Source organism: Lissotriton helveticus, chromosome 10 (genome assembly GCF_964261635.1).
Source record: "Lissotriton helveticus chromosome 10, aLisHel1.1, whole genome shotgun sequence".
NCBI lineage: Eukaryota > Metazoa > Chordata > Amphibia > Caudata > Salamandridae > Lissotriton > Lissotriton helveticus.
The window spans coordinates 92999198-93017819 of record NC_136071.1 but is presented as its reverse complement, the minus strand read 5'-3'; the positions used below and the strand labels follow the sequence as shown (position 1 = coordinate 93017819).

The window sequence follows — 18622 nt, the reverse complement described above, 5'->3', positions numbered from 1 at the left end:
ACTAGGGTTAAGAAGATCTTAATTTTATGATGGAATTGGAGACCAGTAAAGATATTGGATGAAGAAGAGTCAATCGAAATGTGGAGTAAAACTGTGGTATCTGGTTCTCAGCACTATGCATCTTTCCTGCTTCTCTGCCTTGCAGCTCAGCCAGAGTGGATGTGCTGTGGAGTGATGGTGCATGTGAGGTAATGGAATGTTGGAGATGCCTGGTAGATGAGTGTCAGTTGGGAGTATGGGCTGAGCAGCAAGGGAGCTGCTCCTTGTGGGGCTCGCTTTATGATCTACTTCTATGTAAGGACCTTCATATTTACCATTACCACAAAAACAGAACCACCAAGCAACCCAACCTGGTGTGCACTTTTATTGCACTTTTCTTCAAAGGTAATCTTGATGATTATATCATCATATCATACCATAACATATACAATTGAAATTGATCTTAATTTTATTAACCATGACAGACTGACTTCAATGTGAAGTGTTTGAAACCTGAATGCTCAATGTTTCGGAGATAGTACAAGTCCTCTCAGCTGAGCGGCACTAGGGGCGGGGCAGAATGCTATGTGAGCGTAGAGGAGGCAGTTTTCTGTATTGTATAAAGTTAAGAAGTTCTAAATTGTTTCCAACAGGAAGACTTCAGAGGGAGGCCATGGACAGCCACCACCGAGTTGGGTTGTACCTCGACATACTGCCGAGAAGGGTGGGAAGAGTGTTACTAAGGGCAGTGGTCACATCCTCGAGATGTTCTAGTGGAGTGGTGTGGCTCACTGGTTAGAGGCGGCAGACCCGAAAGCAGAGGACGGCCCGGGACCAGGGTTCAATTCCCGACGCGGCAGGGTCGTGGACCAGGGTCAGCGGACTCGATAATTCTCGCCTTGGTGCCTACTCTAACCAGGGATCACACTCGGCAACTCTGGGCATTAAGCTTGCCTCATCTCCACAACGGCCCCCCCACAGACGCCGGGGATGCCTGGTTTCACCTTGGAGATACCCAGCAGGGACCATCTCACAGGGAAAGCCAGGACGGGTTCCCCAGCGGTCTACAGCGCGGAGATACCCCATGTGGGGTGATTCAGGCGCTTTACAAGACACCATTACATTACATTACATTCTAGTGGTAGTGAAGTATACAAAAAAGTGATGGATGGAATGCTTGAAATAATCTCAGTCACTGGTAATCACTCTGGGCTGCATTTCAATCCATCGTTATATTGCATACCCCAGTGTGGACCCAGATATGTGCAAATCCGTCTTGACCCTGCTCCAATAGGAACAGCCCAGCCCGAACTGCCAAGCCAGGTCCACCCTGAACTGGAACACAAGCAACCCAGGACCAGGGTGAGAAGAGTGTACTACGGGCAGGGACCAAACACTAGAGTTGTTCAAGTGGTAGTGAAAGCCTACTCTTCCTACAGCCCGAGACAAGCCTTTGAAATTCAAGACAGACAGCACTTTGAGAGCCCTGGGGCCCACTGTAGGTGAATTATACATGAAGGGATAGTTCCCAGCAGCTCTGCAGAATGCCCAGGCCTTCCTTCCTCTACTTCCCGTGATGTCTGAGTAGAGTTGAGAAAGGCGGGTGCTACGTGGGACACACAATGGTGTGTCATTGGTCAACTACATGTGGAATATCCGACAGCTGATAGCGAAGATGGTGTGGGCCAGCAAGCGGAACCAGTGGCTCTCCAGCAGGGTGGGGTGTGATGTGATCATAAGTCTTCAGGCTCTTAAAGAAGCATGCTGCCACGTGTAGATGCCCTTAAGGGGGCCCAGTGTGGAGTCTGACAGGTCAAAAGAGCAGGAGATGCCACCATCCAAAGCACTGCAGTGCCAGCTCTGCGAAGCGCGCATTCCAAGAACACTGCCAGCTCTGCCAAGCGCCACTTACATGCACACTGCCCGCTCTGCAGAATGCCCATTACAGGCGAGCTGACGGCTCTGTAGAATGCCCATCACAGAGGAACTGCCCACACTGTGTGGAATGCCTATCACAGGAAAAATTGCCCGTTCTTTAGAATGCTTCTCACAGGGGAACTGCAGTTCTGTAGAAAGCCCATCACAAGGGAACTACCCGCTCTGCAGAATGCCCATCACAAAGGGATTGCCCGCTCTGCAGAAGGCCCATCAGAGGGGAGCTGCCCTCTCTGTAGAACGTTCATCGCAGGGGAACTGCTGGTTCTGCAGAATGCCCATCACTGGGGAACTGCCCGCGCTGTAGAATGCCCATCACAAGGGAACTGCCCGCTCTGCAGAATGCCCATCACAAGGGAACTGCCCGCACTGTACAATCTGCAGAAATACCATCACAGATGAACTGCCCACACTCTAGAATGACCATCACAGGAGAACTGCCCACACTGCAGATTGCCCATCACAGGGAAACTGCCCGCTCTGCAGAACGCCCATTGCAGGGGAACTGCCTGCGCTGTAGAATGCCCATCACAAGGGAACTGCCCGCTCTGCAGAATGCCCATCACAAGGGAACTGCCCACTCTGCAGAATGCCCATCACAGGGGAAATGCCCGCACTGTACAATCTGCAGAAAGACCATCACAGAGGAACTGCCCACACTCTAGAATGACCATCACAGGAGAACTGCCCACACTGCAGATTGCCCATCACAGGGAAGCTGCCCGCTCTGCAGAACGCCCATTGCAGGGGAACTGCCCGCACTCTAGAATGACCATCTAAGGGGAACTGCCCACACTGCAGATTGCCCATCACAGGGAAACTGCCCGCTCTGCAGAACGCCCATTGCAGGGGAACTGGCCGCTCTGCAGGTGGCCCATCTAAGGGGAACTACCCGCTCTGCAGAATGACCATCACAGGGAACTGCCCGCATCACAACAGCCCATCACCTGTTGAACCACCCGCTCTGTGTTGAATGCCCACCACAGACGAACTGCCTGCCCTGTAGAATGTCCAAGACATGCGCGCTGCCAGCTGTGCGGAACGCCCATCACTGGGAAACTGCCCACTCTGTAAAAATGCCTATCACAGGGGAACTGCCCCTTATATAGAATGCCCATCAAAGGGGAACTGCCTGCCCTGTAGAATGCCCAAGACCTGCGCGCTGCCAGCTGTGCGGAACGCCCATCACAGGGAAACTGCCCACTCTGTAAAAATGCCTATCACAGGCGAACTGCCCGCACTGTAGAATGCCCAAGACCTGCGCGCTGCCAGCTGTGCGGAACGCCCATCACAGGGAAACTGCCCGCACTGTAGAATGCCCAAGACCTGCGCGCTGCCAGCTGTGCGGAACGCCCAGCGGGCCAGTTGCCTGGACCTAGCAATGATTCTGCAACGCACAGATGGAGATGTTAACATGCCTTCGAATAGAGTCTGATTTAAGCACTTTTACGGTCCATCGTTGACGAGGAATTATCAAGGCCTGACCCAAAAGGCGTGTGTAAAAACAACAGGCGAACAAAAGCCTCGAAATGAGCTCCATCCGACTGAATAATGCATATCAAAGCCATTACTGGAGACGCACAGCGGCCCCGGCAGCGCGGCCGCCGCGTAATAGCAGCAAAGTGGATTTGGCTGGATTAAATTCAGGAGGTTATTGAATCCTAATGTCGTCTGCAGTCTCGCGCCCAGGGCAGCCACCAGGAGGCACGAGGGGCCGAGGGAAGTGCGCAGGCGCGGGCGCCACAGGTGGAGTCGGAGACCCTAGAATACCCAATCGGCCCTCGTGGCTAGAGCCCTGCCCACAGGCCATGGCCCATCCCACACTGCACCAGACCCTTGCACACTTCTACCCACAATGCACTGAGCCCTCACATACGACTGACTGTTCCTATTGGCTCAGGAACAAGTCTGATTTGCATATGGCTGTCTCTTTCTTGGGCAGATACTTCAGCAAACCCAGATCACAACAGAGACACACACCTGGGAGGAAGGAAGGCGGTGGTTATGTGCCCTAAACACAGTCATGAGGAACATTTTCCCACAAGGGATGTCCATCACTTACACCGATGTGCTGCGGTCAGCATTCCACACATCAGTGGTTACTACCATGTTGAAAGAGAAAATGGACGCTCACCCATGTATTGTAATTGCATTTATATAGCTCTTACTACCCCTGACGAGGCGTCGTAGCGCTTTTCGACGAGTAGCCCGCTACTCCGGGACCCATAGAGAATTAGTGTTGAATTAGTATAGTGAAACATGCAAGTACCTTTTAAGTGGTGGACAGGTTAGTCAGTTATTCGGATCTGGAATGATAGCAGAAAGATAGAGGAGGAAAAAGGTTTGTCTAGGGTGACCAAGCGTCTGGATTTGCCAGGACGGTCCTGGTTTTTCACCAGCTGTCCAGGCAGATTTCAGAAAATTTAGCTCATGTGCCAGTTTTTATAAAGGGTCGACTGAAAACGGCGGGTGATTCTTTTTAATGTCTTACCAGGCAGGTATAGCTAGAAGTTGTTTCAAGAAAGCAATTTAATTAACAGGCAAGCTACTGGGTTTAAACATTGCATTTTATTCAAGTTCTTACTCTCTGTTCTGTAATTCTCTGTTAAGGAGGCTGTTATTCCGTGCACACGCTTGAAAAAAATTGTAGTCCTTCTATTTTTGTGAAATGTCCCGGTTTTTGGCTTTACAGTTCTGGTCACCATATAGTCATACTGATGTCTGCTGATCAACAAGGAAGGTAGAATTCTGAAAAGCTCTAATGCTGGTAGTCATAGAGTCAGTATGAAACTAACAATGTGGAGGACATGCCTCCAATGGTCCCTTGCTGGGATGACACAATTTAATTCTTGGGTGAGAGGCGAGTCTGGATATGATAAGAATCTTCCATCTAACAAGAGCGTAGGTTCTACTCATAGACTGGAAGATATGTCCAACTTTAGCCATGTTTCTAAGGTTTACATACTTCGATGAGTTCTCTTACCATCAGTGGTGGCCGCCGCCTATCTAAAGTTTTAGGGCGGCCGCATGGGGTAGGGGAGGGGGGAGAAATAATATAAAAGTTAAAAAATCAAAGACATACTTGCTGCTCCGCTCCCACTGACGGCAGCCTTGCTGCTCCTATCGTCGGGCCGGAAGGGGATGGGCCCTCAGGGCACTGGTTCCACACCCAATCCAGACGCTGCTCTCATAGCCTGAGAGCAGCGTCAGTACTGGTCTGAGCGGCCTAGTTTGCTGCTAAGACCGTGCATTGGAGCCTGTGGCTTTTCTCCTGCCCAGCTGTGTAACACAGCTGGGTTGGAGAAACATAAGTGCGTTTGTTGGGCTGACCTAGGACGGCTGGCTAAACACACATGCACACTTAGAAGTGCACACCACTCCTCCTCTCTGTAATGCCCGGCCCCACCATGTCCTACACTTATTGGGGGCTCAGACAGCATAAATAAAAGGTTAGTAGCATTGTGTTATTATCATTTTATTTATCATCCGCGAGAGAGGGTTGTGGGGCGCTGCTCCTTCGCCACTACGGAGGAGCCACCCCTGCCCTGCTTACCATCTAGAAAGGCATTCTTTTTTGTAGCTCTCGCCAGATAAGGAGCGTTCCTTAACTTGGTAGCACTGGTGCAGTACATGTTAATTGCTGTGCAAGTTTTAGGTCTGGCCATGGTCAGTGAGATTGCTTTGCAGCAAGACTTCTTGGTGTTGCGTCAGGTTGCTGGTCGGTGGTCTCCACACAGAATACTGAGCTGGGTTCAAGTGGACATTTTCTCAGTATTCATTAAACGCTATAGTTTAGTTCAGACTCTGTTGAGAATCCCAATCCTTTTGTTTTAGTTTATTTATGTTCCAGGCCAGATATTTCCATGGGAAGTTTACTTACTTTATCAAATGCCAGTGCTGTTTCTGGCTCAAATTAAGCACTGTTTATTGGGTGCCGGGCAGAATTGCAGGTGTGCATGGCCAGTCTTTCACTCTAAGAACAGTGCCTGGTAAAGTGCATATGGCTCTGTGCTACTGATGTGAGTGTTTCCAGTCATTGGCTGAAGGAGCACTAGGTCAGTGTCCCTGGTTAGCATGCCCAGTGTAAAGAACTCTGCTTGGCATACTTGGTTAAAGCTATGGGTTCTGCTCCTGGCATAGGGTCACACAGGTACAGAGCTGCAGCATTGGTCCAGGTGCACAATAGTGGTGTGAGGCAGTTGGAACACTGCCCATGGCGCAAGGTTACCTGGGTACCTGGCTTCCACAGTAGCACTGGTTCATCATAATTAGGGCTCCCGGTTTTATGGTATTGATTTTTTTAAACATTTCTGTCTGTATCAATCCATATTTATTTTTGGGCCATTTTATCTGTATTTATCCATATTTATTTTATGTTTTGCATATAAATGACGTTGAAAAACTGTACATTTCCATATTTATTTAAATGATAGACGCGCACTCTTACTTTGATGTCTGTCATGTTTTAACTATTGAAGCTGTCAAATATTACATAAAAATACATCCACTGGTGAATACTAGCATTATACCATAAATGGATGTTGGCATATGCCATTATTTAAATACATTTCATCCTGTTTTTTTATTTCCCATGCTGTCCATATGCTCAGCTGCTGGCCTATAATGAATCAAAGACAGAAGGGAAAGTCACTTAAAAGGAGCACACTTTTCTGTATTTATCCACTTTTAAAAATAAATGTAGACAGAAAACATATTATTTTCTGTCTGTATTTATCTGTAAAAATGCGTAAAAATGGAAAACAGCGAGCCTTAATCATAATTAATTGTCTGGGCCTCCAAACCCTACTGCTGCAGGACCGACAGAAAAGACACCACAAGATCAATGCAGAAATCAGAGCTACAGTAGCAAGACCCTGAACGGAAGAACTTCAAGCCCAGTGAGAGCCTCTTTCTTCCAAATGGAAATGCCTACAAAACTGGTAAACTTTGGTCTGATTCACAAACTGCATTTTGTAGTAATTAAAGTAGAACTGCAGTAGTACTACTTACTACAAAACACAATTTACAAACCTATGAACAGAAATCTCCACCTGCACCTCCCCCACGTTTCCTATGAGATGATTTTCACTTATGTAAGCTTATTCCTTGCTAGTAAATGTGAGAGGGGGCCAGGAAGACTGGCTGGGAAATGAGAAATACTGGCTACTAAATGGGAGGGGTTGAGGGAGGCCTAAGGAGTGGTTTAGGGAGGGACAGATGTCCACCCACAAAATAGTAGGCCTATTGCTATTCACAAACACAACTTTTAAAGTTACTACAGACAAAAAGGACTCAAAACTGTAGTGTAAAGACTCCAGCTAACATATGTAGTAAGTTGAGTGCCACACATGGACAACCAGTGGTACTGCAACCTAATTCCAAAGAAAATAATGGAGGCAGGGACCTAAAATAGAACCCCATAGAAAATAGTGTTACAATAAATTACATTAATTTAATTCACACACACACACACATAAACATACACACACACATATATATATATATATATATATATATATACCCACACACACATTAAATTTAATGTAAAAAAGTATATATGAATACCATGAATATTATTTTATAATAACATATTTAAATACCCATTTTTGATTAAAAAAATGTATTTTTGTAAAAAACAATTGTTACATTAAATTAATAATATAAATAACGTTTTGTAAATTTTAAAACATGGTAAGTAAATATAAACATTTTACTTTAGGTGGGATTTTATAAATAAAGGTTTTTTAAATAAATTTAATGTAATATATTTAAAGTAATTAAATAGCTATTTGCCTAGCTTGTGATGCTCTAGCAAGCCGTCTGTGTAGGCCAGACATTGAACATGAAACCCAGATCACTGAAAAGTGGCTCGCCAGCACATCCATCCACCCACATCACTACGGCCAGTAAGGCAATGGAGGGCCAAGTTATGCAGCAGGGGCAACTATATGACGTGTCAAGAAAATTCAAACTATGCTGCATGATGCGGCGCAGTGTCTGTACCATTTTCATATTTTGTCATTTTAGCACATTAATAAGTTTTAGCAAAAGTTAACCTTAATTATCAATAGTACTAGGTTAATACCTGAATATAGCTATTGTCCCCTGAAAGATGACTAGTTATCCTTGCAATGGTCTGCCACTGGCTGCATTGTTTCTATTAGTAACTTTATATCCATTTGAGTCACAAGCAAAAATATATTAATTGAACCCTGCAAAGTATGCAGCAGATGGTGTGTTATGTGACAAGCATCGTCAGTTCATAATTATCCGGCAGCAGACACGTCATACTTCCAGTGGCCCTGCAGATGGCGCTCTATAAAGATGTTTAGCTGGATTGAAATGGGTGTCACTTTCACATTGAGCAAAAAGAACAACTACTAAGCTAGAAATGTCGCCAATCTTTATCATCCATACAGCCAGAAAGATAGTCAAGCTATCGTACACCCGATGGATGGAATTTCCATAACAAAACCAAAAGCATGTCCAGATCAAGAAACACTAGAGTGCTAAAAGGAAGAGTACTGGACACTGCAGTATTGAAAAGAAGAGACTGGACACTGCAGTGCTATAGCTAAGGAAGAGTACAGAAAACTGCAGTGCTATCTATACCAAAGGAAGAGTACTGAACACTGCAGTCCTATACCAAAGGAAGAATACTGGAAACAGCAGTGCTGAAAAGAAGAGACTGGATACTGCAGTGCTATACCAACAGAAGAGTTTGGGACATTGCAGTGCGAACAAGAAGAGACTGGATACTACAGTGCTATACCAAAGGAAGAATACTGGACACTGCAGTGCTGAAAAGAAGAGACTGGATACTGCAGTGCTATACCAAAGGAAGAGTTTAGACCACTACAGTCCTATACCCAAGGAAGAGTACTGGACAGTGCAGTGCTATACCCAAGGATGAGTACAGAAAACTGCAGTGCTATACCAAAGAAAGAATACTGGACACTACAGTGCTGAGAAGAAGAGACTGGATACTGCAGTGCTATACCAAAGGAAGAATACTGGACACTGCAGTGCTGAAAAGAAGAGACTGGATGCTACAGTGTTATACCAAAGGAAGTGTTTAGACCACTGCAGTGCTATACCAGAGGAAGAGCACTGGGCACTGTAGTCCTATACCAAAGTAAGAGTACCGGACACTGCAGTGCTATACCCAAGGAAGAGTACTGGACACTGCAGTGCTTAAAAGAAGAGACTGGATACTGCAGTGCTATACCAAAGGAAGAGTACAGACCACTGCAGTGCTATACCAAAGTAAGAGCACTGGACACTGCAGTGCTATACCAAGGGGAGAGTACTGGACACTGCAGTGCTATACCAAGGGGAGAGTACTGGACACTGCAGTGCTATACCAAAGGAAGAGTACTGGACACTGCAGTGCTATACCAAAGTAAGAGCACTGGACACTGCAGTGCTGCTATACCAAAGGAAGAGTACTGGACACTGCAGTGCTAGACCAAAGGAAGGGTACTGGACACTGCAGTGCTATATCAAAGGAAGGGTACTTGACACTGCAGTGCTATACCCAAGGAAGGGCACTGGGCACTGCAGTGCTGAAAAGAAGAGACTGGATACGGCAGTGCTATGCCAAAGGAATAGTACTGGACACTGCAGTGCTGCTATACCAAAGGAAGAGTACTGGACACTACAGTGCTGCTATACCAAAGGAAGAGTACTGGAAACTACAGTGCTATAACAAAGGAAGAGTACTGGACACTGCAGTGCTATACCAAAGGAAGGGTACTGGACACTACAGTGCTATACCAAAGGAAGGGTACTGTACGCTGCAGTGCTACACTAAAGGAAGGGTACTGGACACTACAGTGCTCCTTTGAGGAAGGAACTGTCGGAATACGATCTTGATACATTATGGCAAGTATCTTTATCTCTCTTATGGAATAGTGTGAAGTCTGCACCTCTAAAAAAAACACTTATTTACCATTCACAAGGCATATTGGACCCCCCGAAGACTCGCAAAAATGGGCTTGCAAGCTGTGAGGAACTGTCCAAAGTGCGGTGAAATAAATGCAGACGAAGCCCACATGTTTTGGCGGTGTCCTTCCATCCAAGTCTACTGGCAGAAAGTCGGTGCACCGCTGTCAGGTATTGTGGGGCAAGAAATTAAGGTGAGTCTTGCATTGGTTATTTTTGGGGTAATTCTGGATGAAGAGTCCATAAACATTTTATTTAAACAGTATAAAGCACTTATGTTCATCTTAGTTCTTCTGGCGCACAGAGAGCTGTGCATTAAATGGATTTTACTTGTTTCTCCTCTTGCATGCGAGTGGCTCAATTCGATACATAGAATAGCTAAAATGGATAGGGCAACCTATAATACGGAAATAACAACATTTTTGAGCTTGTGGGATAATTGGTGCAAGACAGCATTTCCCTGAACAAGATATTTTCTTATTTTACCTTCTGGTTTTTGTCTCTCTTTTTTATTATTTTCTTAGAGACATATCATTTCGGTGTATAATCAGTCCTATGATTAATAATCAGCATTACAGGTTGTTTGGGATTACCCAGGAGTGTCCATGATGGATTGGCAGTTCTGGTGAGGTAAATCCGTTAGTACCTGTAAATTTGGAGTAAAGGAAAGGCGGCTAGGCTTGGGGAGCCCGAGATGTAACACATCTCCTCCTTATAGGAGTGATCGGGCATCCCACACATCGCATGCCTGAGAATAAGCCGGAATTTCTCTTTATCTTCAATTATAAACTGATGTGACAAATGAGGACAAAAAAAACAAGCATTGGTATAGCCAATAGGTCTCTCCTTTGGGACCTTATAAGTATTTAATTATGCAGCACAAGGGCTATGTTGAAAGAGAAAAAGTATAAAGTTCCCCCATGCCTTTTACTTCATGCTACATAGGTATCCACCCAGGAACAGCAGGAGCTAAAGATCCACCACCCCGGACACTGATCAAAGCTAACTAAACACAGCATGATCTGCCTTCAATAAATACCACCCTATGTCCAGATGTCCAGAAGCGACACTGGCAGGGCAGCATGGAAGGGAGATCGGGGGTGGCGAGAAGGATGCCCCCCACCCATGCCACCCCTATTCCTAGTCACCTCCATTGCAAGGTGAGTAAGGAGATTGGAGGGACTCGGTGCTGGACAGCTACTTACCTCGCCAGTCTGTTCCTAAATAAAAGGGGGCATATGAATAAATGTAAATGTATTGTATTTATATAGCGCACTTCTACCCGGAGGCCTCGTAGCGCTGTATTCATACCGCTGTGGAACCCACGCTGCTGGGGCCGTTGTGGAGATTAAGCAAGCTATGACCCATGATTAGACTAAGCACCGAGGCGAGAATTATCAGGTCCGGGGAAATTGAGTCCAAGAGCCGCCGAGGCGGGAACTGAACCCAGGTCCCGGGTCAGACCTCTGCATCAGGGTCTGCCGCTCTAACCATTGAGCCACGCTTCTCCACATACCCTTTAACCTCGCTGCCACCACGAAGCTGGCACTCACTTGGGGCATGGACATAGGTAAGCTTCAAAAGAGAGGCACTTGGGCGCAGTCGGAGCCAGTAAGGGAGAAAGGCCTTGCTCTCTTTTGCCCTCTGCTTTGATGCAGTGCAGAAGGTGGAATCCTCAGCTTCTGAGGCGATGTATGCACTACACATAAAAGCCATGGGCAGGTGCCAGCAGTTTCTCAAGGACAACTGTGATGAAGAAGGGCAGTAAAAGATGTGAGAGTGTCAGAGAGTCTAGGTGACACAGTGGACTCAGTACATGGCGCCTGTGGTCCTTCCGGGAGGCCGATATCTGCTTTCCTACATGATGCCAATCATTGAATTCAAGGCATGCGCCTTTCCGATCTCAACAGCATCCTGTGTCTTCCCAGGAAATAGCGCCACACAAGGCTTCCATTTATTAAGAGCTGCATACGGAGAGCTTCTGTACATGAACTCTGCGTTTCATTCTAAAAAGAACATTTGGTTAATTCTGCGCCAGCTTTAGATTATGTATTCGAACATTTGTTTAGACTTCATTCTCCGTGAACAAGACGACAAAAGTGCAATAGAAAGTAATGGTGGGAGGGAGAGAGAAAAAGAAAGAGGGGAAAAAGTGAGAATAAGAAAATTACAAGAAACAGATAGAGACAGCGAGGGGTGATAAAAGGGGAGTTGAAGGGACATAAAAGAGTACGAGAGAGGTGAGTGAGTATGTGAGAACCCGGAAGAGCGGGAGATGCCAAAATAAAAAAAGGCAACAATGTGTATGTCACAGAGAAGAAGGGAAAGGCTGTGAGTGTGTTTTGGGGGGGGCTGTTTACGCTCGTATGCCAACAAGACATAGAGAAGCCACGGGGTGGTGCACGCTCGCACGCGTGCTTGTGCCCGCTGCTGCCTGCGAATAGAGGAGTCTGCTCATTTTCAAGCACTGCACTCGTGCTTGTGGCGCACCCCTGCTCGCTCCCGCAAGGTGGATGCTGCCACAAGCACGAGTGTGTGCTTGGAAATGGCTAATGGTCCTCCTATGAAGCGCATGCGCACTGCGTAGGCGAGACCTAAAAAAGTGCTGCTATACCAAAGGAAGAGTATTGGACACTGCAATGCTGCTATACCAAAGGAAGAGTACTGGACACTGCAGTGCTTTACCAAAGGAAGAGTACTGGACACTGCAGTGCTGCTATACCAAAGGAAGAGTACTGGGCACTGCAGTGCTATACCAAAGGAAGAATACTGGACACTGCAGTGCTGCAATAACAAAGGAAGACTACTGGACACTGCAGTGCTAAACTAAAGGAAGGGTACTGGACATTACAGTGCTGCTACACCAAAGGAAGAGTACTGGACACTGCAGTGCTGCTATACCAAAGTAAGAGTACTGGACACTGCAGTGCCATACCAAATGAAGAGTACTGGGACCATGCAGTGCTATACCAAAGGAAGAGTATTGGGACAGTGCAGTGCAATACCAAAGGAAGAGTGCTGGGACACTGCAGTGTTAAAGAAAATAAAGAGTGCTGGGACACTGCAGTGTTAAAGAAAAGGAAGAGTACTGGGACACTGCATGAAGCACCATGCATTTTTGGCCATTGCAAGTAAAGGAGGCGCACTGGACCATTACATGATGTGCCAGAGATTTCATAATCACAGCTAGTAAAGGAGCAGCACTGCTTGAAGTGCCGGGTCTTTTGTGGACAAAGTTGGTTAAGGAACACAGGAGCACTGCTTGAGGTGCTAGGCATTTAGTTGTCAGTGCTATTAAAGGAGCAGCACCGGAGCACCACGAGGCACCAGAAGTTTAGTGACCATTGCTAGTCAATGAGGAGCAAAGGAGCTCTAGATGCGGTGCCAGGACTTTCACAGGCACTGCTAGTAAAGGACCACCACTGGAACACTGCATGAGATGCCAGGACTTTTACAGACACTGCTAGTACAGGACCACCACTGGAACACTGCATGAGATGCCAGGACTTTTACAGACACTGCTAGTAAAGGACCACCACTGGAACACTGCATGAGATGCCAGGACTTTGGAGAACAGTGCTAGCAAAGGATCCCGACTGGAACACTGCATGAGACGCTAGTCCTTTCACAGGCACTGTTAGTGAAGGACCACCACTGGTTCACTGCATGAGACGCCAGGTCTTAGGTGAACAGTGCCAGTAAAGGACCACCACTGGATCACTGCATGAGATGCCAGGTCTTTAATGGGCACTGCTAGTGAAGGACCACCACTGGACCACTGGATGAGACACCAGGAATTTGGAAAACAGTGCCAGTACAGGACCACCACTGTATGAGACAGCAGGCCTTAGGTGAACAGTGCCAGTAAAGGACCAGCATTGGCTCACTGCATGAGATGCCAGATGTTTGGAAACAGTGCCAGTAAAGGACCACCACTGGATCACTGCATGAGACCCTAGGTCTTTCACAGGCACTGCTAGTAAAGGGCCAGCACTGGATCACTGCATGTGACGTCAGGTCTTTCACGGGCACTACTAGTGAAGGACACCACTGGACCACTGGATGAGACGCCAGGAATTTGGAAAACAGTGCCAGTAAAGGACCACCACCTGATCACTGCATGAGACCCTAGGTCTTTCACAGGCACTGCTAGTAAAGGACCAGCACTGGATCACTGCATGAGATGCCAGGTCTTTGTTGAACTAAAGGACCACCACTGGGTCACTGCATGAGACACGAGGCCTTAGGTGAACAGTGCCAGTAAAGGACCACCACTGGATCACTACACGAGACCCTAGGCCCCTCTACTATCTGTTTCGTAACAGGGGCCACTTTTATTTTGGTGCCCAGGCCTATGTTTTTTGTCCCAGTCCGACCTTGGCCATTAATAGTAAAGACGAGCATCGGAGCACAGCACAGTGCTAGTAAAGGAGCCGCACTGCACGAGGCACCTCTCGTGGGCAGTGCTAGTAAAGGGTGTGCTCTGCAGCGCCGCACGGGGCCCGCACGTTACACCAGGCATCACGCACTGTGCACACAGCAGCCGTCGGGTGCCTCGCGCCCTTGAGTTATTGCAAGGGCTGCATTCTGAAAGGCAAACGAGCCGAGGGAGAGAGGCTCAATGTGAGCGCGCGGCGTGGAACGGACACAATAAATGCAGATTCCCGCGCGGATCCGCGGCGCTGCCCCCTCCCCGTCCCCGCTGCGCGGCTCCCTGCAGCGCCGGCGCGTGAACCCTCGGCACAGAATGTTCCAGATCTCGGCGCATCCTCCTTCATGCCCCAGACACGGCGCGCGACAGCAGAGGCGCGCGAGGACACCACGCTCTTCCCGGCGAGCACCGCGTGGGTGCGTGGGGTGGGGTAGAGCGAACAAACATCACCCAGCAGTCCATGACCTAGTGACCTGCCGCCAGCTGCAGGGCCTTCCTCTTCTGGGGCAAAGGGCCGCCACTGGAGAAAAGAACGTGTCACCTTTACCACTGGGGTGGCAAGGAGGTTGTTTACAGTGCTTAATTTGTAAAAATAAATAAAGTGCCAGAGCCTTCGTCAGGAGGCCACTGCAGCTTGCACCACAGTATGCCTCTGCCAGAGGTGCTAGTGACAGAACCAATACACTACTAATCATCGCAATCTTAAAAGTGTGACGATTCCAGGCCCCCAGAGCTATAAAAACACCCTTGGTGGTAGGTATTGGTCATTTTTTTTATTGTGCATTGAATTAATAAACAGCTGTTGTCATTACCTCGAAATTCAACTGACAGTGCAACCATGTGCAGACTGTCATAAGTGCCAGCGCTGACAATTAAGTGCCAGTGTCGAGCACCAGAAACCACCGGCTCAAATTAAGCACTGCCTATGAACCTATCTCAAATTGGAATGAATGACGGGGGCTGCTTTACACTGATCTGCCTCATAGAGAACACTTTTAGAAAACGTGGCTGTGACGGGATACGTTCCATGGCTGCCAGTATTTTCTCACCCAAGGGATTGGTGGCGATGGAGGGTCACAGATTTTGATCTCATCATGAGAATCCTATAGTGGATTTTCGCTGGGATACCAAGCCCCTCACTTCAGGGGCAGAGGTGGGTACAGTCCACCAGCCTATTAAATGCCCTTCCTCTGTACCCTGGCTGATGTGAAGTGATGTGTTTTCCTCTGCCTTCATGAAGAGGAGATTCCAGAGTGATGAACCCTGTATGTAGATCGATCCTCCACTGAGCCATTTGTATTTACCAATTATATTGGCAGATACCTATGAGTAGGCCAGACTGGGGCAGGCGAGCAAAGCCCATTGGGCTCAAAGGGCTTCAGCACCAACCCCCACCCCTGTTGTGTGTGTCAGATCGGCTGAAACAGCTTACCGGGCACACACACAGCCGCACCCGTGTACTTCACAGGTCTTTAAAAGACCATTTACTTGCAAACAAGGCTTTGTTGTATTTTCACCCCTGCAGCTCCACTCTGCATATTGCTGGAAGAATATGCCCCCCTGAAATTTCTAGTGGCCCCCCGAAATTTGGCTCTAATTGCGCCTCAGGACTGGAGTGTATGGTCAGCTGGTGATATGTTATGCAGAGGTAGGCAGGACTCTGGTGGTGTCAGTGCTTAATTTATTTTTAAAAGTGCATTGTCCCAAAGTTTTTCTTGGGAGGTCCACCCCGGCATTCATTCTACATTCCACCTCACGCCTCTTTCTTGCACCACCCTACACCTGCCTTCTCTTTATTTCACTCTTGCACATTCTTTTTCATCCTTGCTTTCTCCCTTTGACATTATTTTCCTATATTCTCTTCCTCCTCCATTCTCTCTTTTCAGCCTTTCTCACTTTTGCTCTGGTCTGGTTCAAAAACTGATAATGAAAAATGAGTCCTGCTTCCCAAACATTAGTTCTAGTGCCCACTGCCTGCAACCACAGGCACAAATGGAACACTATTTAACTCTGTGTGGTAAGGTACAGCATCATTACACAAAAATGTGTTAAAATGCTGCACCTTATCAGCTGCAGAATGTGTTAAACTGGAGTTGCATGGACAATATATGTGGCCTAACTGAAAGTAAGACTTATGAATACAGGCTAAAAATGCCCCTCAAGACCTTTGCAATGGCATCACATGCAGTGGAATAGCAAGGGTGCTAAGGGCCCTGATGCAAGCAAGGAAAATGCGCTCTGAACCCAGTTTTGTAGGCATACACAGCCATAATTGAGGTTCAGTGGGCCCCTCACAGGCCTAGGCCATGGTGGTCCTGCACCTGCTGCACTATTGATAGATACACCCCTGCTAAAATGTGCTGGGGGATAGAAAACAGGGTCCCTTTCTTGTACGCTCCGATTGCCCTAATTTAATAAGTCAGTTTGCACAGTAGGTTATGGTGTCCAGGTGCAGGGGAATTTACACAGCAGATATCAGTTCTAAAATATATCACTCTTTGATGGGAAGCCAGTGCAAGTATTGACAGTGAAAGCAAGCCTTTAAGTGGTGCAGTGCTTAATTTGTAACAAAATAAGTGCCGGGCCCTTGTCAGGAGGACACTGCAGTTTGCACCACACATTGCCTCTGTACTTACACAACTACAAACCCTCAAACTGAACTGTGACAATTCAAAATGTTCGAGGCCGCCAATGTCTTCAGAATGGCTTGTCTGACAGGTATTGTTTGCTGTTTATGTATATTACTCTTTAAATTATACAAACAGCACCACCATGTGGCAGCTGTCATAAGTGCAGGTTCAGGCAATTAAGTGCCGGTGCCAGCAATTAAGTGCCGGTGCGAGCACCGGAAACCAGTGGCTCAAATTAAGCACTGATTAGTGCCAACATGGACTTGGAGAGATTTGGGATGCAGCAGTGACACAGGTAGACCTTGAGAAGGCCAGAGCTTTGTCACCAGAAATCTTTGCCTAAGTGAAACTGTAACTACTTCAGTTTTGTCTTCTTGCTCATGCTAACTGTGCCTAAAAGAAATGCCCATTTTCGACACTTTGAGCCTTTCTTTCAAATCTTGGCTCTCAAGACGAGAAAATTTTAAATAGCTGACTCAAATGAAAAGATCAGATCTTGTTACAACCTAGGGCCGTCTTCTTTTCTCATGATCTCAGTCTCAGGCCTCTGTATACTCCCTTTGTTTAAGAAAACCATCTGACTCCCACTGGAAGCCGGTTTGTAAAATAATATATTATTGTGTCCTGCCTTTGCTTGGTAGTTCTCAATTTTATTATATTACGCTTGCTGGGGAACCTCCTTGTCAAGAGTTCTGTCATTCACAAATATACATTTTTCTTTTGTTAAACAATAATTTAAGACTTTCATTGGCTGAGAGCAGTGGTTTTGGTTTTTGCTGGGGAACCTCCTTGTCAAGAGTTCTGTCATTCACAAATATACATTTTTCTTTTGTTAAACAATAATTTAAGACTTTCATTGGCTGTGGTTTTGGAAAGCTTGTGTGTGACATCTTTGGTAAAGATTTTTTAATCTCCTATAAGTGGGAATGGTGGGGTTTTCTTTAAAATAAGATTTCAAAGTTGAGGGTATCGTTTTAGATGATGCTAAAGTGTCACATTTTTCGGTATTGTCACCTCAGAGCTAGCTGAGGACACGGTGTCTTGACATTCATAAATCTCATAGTGGTGTGTCGTGTTGTCAATGAGAAGGAATTCAGTCTTGTGTGAACTTGTATTGACAAATCAACCTCAAATCTAATTTGCACGTCGAAGATGCCGAATTAGAGGTCTTTTAAAGTCCAGTGTGGGTGTTTCCCAAAAGCTGTTTCCAGTTTATACATAGTGACAAAATTTGGGGCTAATATTTGCAAGCGAAATTTGCACATTTTTTCTTGTTATTTCTGTATTAAGTCCAACTTGCAGTCCCACATACCATCAGCTAACAGTTTGTGATAGGTGTAAGAACAAGCCTTAAAAAAACTGAATTTTGCGCTCACCTCTAAATCTTTGCTTTTGATCAAACAGACACAAATACAGTTTTGCCAATTGTAGCACCAGAAACAAGGCCTACCTGACGCTCAAAGAGTTTGTTGATACAGTTTGGTTGCTTAAAAGGGTTTCCCCCTCTTTCTTGGTGGGCACACTGCCATCTTTCCTTTGCAGGCTTTTTACCTATCAAGGTTTTCAGGTGTGCCTGTCCAATTGAATCCAAGGATGCAAAGATCAAAACTCCCAGAATGCATCAGTTTATCAAATAAAGGCCTGCAACTGGAAACATGGTATTCTGCTAATTTGAAACAATGTGACAAATCTATGATATAAT

General features: G+C 46.6%; 1 protein-coding gene across 1 annotated transcript in view; it reads right to left on the bottom strand.

The window, feature by feature from the left end:
- Nucleotides 1-18622, bottom strand: part of CASKIN1 (CASK interacting protein 1) — a 776040-nt gene that overhangs the window by 584180 nt on the left and 173238 nt on the right. The window lies entirely within an intron of this gene.